Genomic DNA, 4,584 nt, shown 5'->3' on the forward strand with positions numbered 1-4,584 from the left:
TTGCCAGCACAGTTATGTCAATATGCTCAATTGAATTATATCCCAAGATGGGACTAATCATGTCTGCAAGGTCTCTGCCCAGCCCATTGAGATATACATGACCAATTGGAGGGTACATCACCATGTCAGAGTTAATGTATAATTGATTGAGTTTGATAATTTGAACATCTGTCAGTTTGGCCCCTTGATTTATCAGGTTCACTAGTGACAAAGGGACCAGCTTTTTCTGAGGGTTGAAGCAAAGCATGTCTCTGATAGCTTGAGGGGTAACACAGAAAAGTACTGAACCAGATGGGTCAACAACAACCCTCTGAGAAGCATCATAATGTTCAGCACACAGGTGGATTAGTTCAGGGAACTGGTTGACCTGAGGGAGCTTGAAAGTAGGGAGGAAAGAATCCCATATACCCAATATATTTGTCCCATTTTCATGCTTGGTTTTCAACTCATTTAACAGATGAATGTGGAATTTGCTGCCCATAATCATTTCTTCTGTAATTTGGTAATCCATATCTGCCAAGGCTTGCCATTTCAAGTTCCTTTGAGGGGCATTCAGAGGCTGAACATTTAGTACTACAGGAGGGACTGATGGGTCCATGGTTTTTCTAGGTTTGTGGGTAGAGTTGCTATGCAGAGCAACACAATCAGGTTTTCTTCAATGAAAGATGTGAATTGTAGAGGACAGAGAGTGAATGGGAAGGTTGCAGCAATTGAAATACTGCTCTGAGCCAATAAACCAGTAGCAGGACCGAGCAGAGTGTCTTCTGTGGTGAATTTGGTTACTGAAGGTAGCTCGTTCACGACTGCGCGAACTATCTACAGATTTCAGTTCACTTTGTCCAATGTGGCCTTATAGGAGTGCAATGGATGCACTGGCTGGGTATAAGTGCTGGTTACAGTGTACTTTAATGGTGAAAGCCGAGTTTTCAGGTGTGTTCACAGATTACTCTCGGAATTACGGATAAAACAGACTTCTGGGATAATTATCGAGAATACCTGGTGAATTCGTCGGCAAGAATGGAAAATGTGCGAGTGCTGGAGGCTCTGGCGGTCTCGGAATCCCTTTAGCAAGCTGGTGCTAGTCTGGACGTGAGCCACATGCAGAAATAACAGTAGAGCTTTTTACCAAAAGTAAAAAAAACGTGAAATTTTGGCCTAAATATGGAATTTTGGTAATACTGGCGCGCTTTTTTGCTAACGTCAGCATGACGTCATAGGTGGGGTCAAGGTCGGATGACGTCATCAGGCCAGGTGGCGGGCTCTGATTGGTCCAGGGGGATGATGAAGTGGCATGACAGATCGGCCAATGGTTGAGCGCAAAGGTTGACGTGACGGCATCGGTGGCAATGATGTGAGGTGACGGGGAGCTGACGTAATATAGGTGGGATGAGGGAAACCGGAAACCGTCAGCGGTTTCATATCGCACCGCTTACGGTACGGGGGAGGTATGTGTTAGGCGTACCTCCGATGAACGGTGGTGGAGACGCGTGGCTACCGTATGACGTACCCAAAATACGGCCATCAGAAGATAACTTTCGGATGGGAGATCCGCTCCGATGTAACGATGGTCGTCAGATCTGGGGGGTCTGATCGGGCGGCTATCGGGGAACTGATGTGACCGGGGAATAAGGCGGGTAAACAGCGGACGTCGGAACAACTCCGCTGCGAATAGAGCCGTTGGATCTTCAATCTTTTAATCGGACGACTGTCGGGAGAACGAAATAGTCAACGGATATGGTGGGGGGGCGGGGATTATTTAATGATTATTTTCGGCATATGTGCATGAGCGGAGAACATTGGACTTATGGGTTTTCGTGAAATTTTTGTGACTATGCGCCCGATCTTTGAACTTTTGGTAAGGGGGAACAAGTGGGTTTTGATGTATTTTTAGCAATTTTGAGCGGGAGAAGGTAGAAACAAGGTTTTATAGGTTTTATGTGTAAATGGGGGCCAAAAGTGAGAAAATGGATTTAAAAAAGGGGAAAGAGGGTTTGGCTTAGGCTTATCAAAATGACCAGATGTCATTTGATCCCTAACATGGGACTTATTGGCTATAATGCCAAGGGGGTGGGTATTTATATAAGATTTGGGGTTTATACACCATGGTGTTATCATTAGTAGGGGAAAGGTGAAAATAGGGGAGTTACATAATAGAATTAGAGGTTAATATGGATGAGGAGGGTAAGTGAGGGGAATACCACTAAGTTTGTTTGAAACTTACTTAGTTTAGGGAGTAGATCAAAATGAAAAGAGTTTTAGACAAGAAATGTGGCTTCTAAAAAGATTAAGAACCACCATGAAACCATAATTCTTTCATGAATCACAAGTGATGAGGGAATGTTAGTAAATGACATGAAAGAGGGGAAAAGGGAAGTTAGTCATGCTTTCTGCTGCAACTTGATGAAGAAGAACACCTTGTCAACTGATTGACTTTGCTCTGGTAAACATAGTTAACACATTTGCAATGGTAAAGATAACCTTTCTGCAACCCCAACTACTTACCCAGCTACTTGCCTAGCATTTTTTATTTCTTCTTGGAGGGTGCACTTGGACTTGCAGACCCTTACTTGCCTTTTCTTTTCTTTGGCTTTTCTTTTGTTTTTGTATCCATTTCTACCCTTATTTCTTCCAAGGTCCCAAATTAAGCTGTTGGGAGCCTATTTTCTCTACCTAAGCTACTTGTCTGCCAAGATTAAACAGTTTGGACAGACTTCTTTCTCTAATCTACAACTGGAAATTCAAAACATGGAATGATCCAGATTAGGCTGTTGGACCATCCATCAGAATTGGGATGCATTAGTCTATTTACACACCTTGTACTTCCTTGGAAATATGTGATCTTTGCATGATCAAAGTAGAGCATATTTGGACCTTCCCTTACCAATCATGAAATATGAAACCTATTGGTATAGGTATCTAACATGTCTCACATGTGTATTCTCTGTGGTCCATGCCATAAACCATGATTAACACTTGCCTGTGAATTCTCCACAGGTCTCACACATGTATTCTCTGTGGACTACACTATAAACCCTAATCAACACCCAACTGTGTTCTCCATAGGTCTCGCTTGTGTATTCTCTGCGGGCCACACCATAAACCCTTATCAATACCAGATTGTGTTCTCCATAGGCCTTGCTTGTGCATTCTCCATGGGCCCCGCCATAAACCTTGATCATTCTCGAGGGGAAGAAGATTTACATTCTACGAGCACCAGTAGGTCACCAAGAGAGCATCAAGACAATAGATTAAGGTAAGTATGAACTCATCTATTATGTTTTTTCTGAGCCTCTTTTATATGAATGGATTCATGGTGTCTGCAATCTGTGTCATTGCATTCGATGCATTTTTTTGTTGAAAATCAAAATTGGTTGAATCTCAAGGTTTTTCGAACTATTTTGGCCCCAATTCGATGAATTTCAAATCAAACCCTTGTCTGACCTCAAATTTGAACCCTAGTAGAGGATAAAAACAAAACCTTGTATGCCCACTCCTTTTGGTTTTGTTTTCCAAGGCTTAAGCCCGTTGCCACCTGATGCTCAATTTGTTCCTACATGATGTGCACAAACTCTAGAGCACTGACATGGTTTTCTTGCTTTGCCCGGTGCAAGTTTTCTTCCTCCAACCAATGGCAAGGCACTTTCCATTCCACAAGATAACATCCATGTGAAGAATGAAATACCCATTTGGAAAAACCAGGTTCCTTACAAAATTGACCCCACAACAACCCTCGAAGGAGGAAACAAAACTCTTGTGTAGAGGACCTCTATGAATTTAGATGCAATGCATACTGAAATGGTTACAAATAGAAGGCCATAATACCTAATATCAAGGCCTACTGAGCCCTCATTTTGGAGATAAAAAACAAGGAATTCCTCAAAAAAAGCAAAGATGGAAATCAAATTATTTACCTCCCAAGGCAAAGGAAGCAATTGAGTGCATTCATATATCATACCCACAACTGAATACAACAAAAAAAAATGCCACACCTAATTTTTCTAATTGAATAACTAATACAAGATGGTCTCCATTATTTATTCCATTGTAGGACGACAAGGTTGCATTCAGAATATAGAGTAATGCAAGGGATGCAATGAATAAAAGCTTCCTAGTGTAAATGGTTCCTTTTCTGTACAAACATGAAGAATACGATTGTCTTGATGAAGATGAAGAAGATGACCTTGTCAAATAGATCATGCTTGTTGAGTAGGTCTTCCAAATCTCAATGATTAGAAATCCAACTCCTACTAGAGTTAGTCCCTAGAATTCCATCTTTAGCAATTGCTGCTTGAAATTCTCCTTGCCTGTATATATGGCACAACAAAATGGCTTAAACTTCTCCTTAGCTATAGCTATGACAATAAAAATTGCATGTTTGCAAACTAAAACAAAATGTGGAATGTTGCATTTCGTGAGACAACATTCCTATGAGACACTTTATTGAACACCTTGTGTGCAACGCCTACATGGCCATTTTTTGCATACATGTTTATTATTGCACTAATTATGACAACATTATACAACAACATCGAACTATTTCTCACATTTGATCACATAACAATGGATCTTCTTCTCCTTACAACG

The 4,584-nt window shown here is 41.3% G+C and overlaps 1 pseudogene; it reads right to left on the reverse strand.

Annotated features, from left to right (window-relative positions):
* Positions 1–3,539: 3,539 nt before the first annotated feature.
* Positions 3,540–4,272, reverse strand: LOC149155674 (uncharacterized; annotated as a pseudogene).
* Between the last annotated feature and the right edge of the window lie 312 nt (positions 4,273–4,584).

This window comes from Pinus tabuliformis, chromosome 9 (genome assembly GCF_031772625.1).
Source record: "Pinus tabuliformis cultivar Carrire ecotype Pingquan chromosome 9, CPIR1, whole genome shotgun sequence".
In the NCBI taxonomy this organism is placed as follows: domain Eukaryota; kingdom Viridiplantae; phylum Streptophyta; class Pinopsida; order Pinales; family Pinaceae; genus Pinus; species Pinus tabuliformis.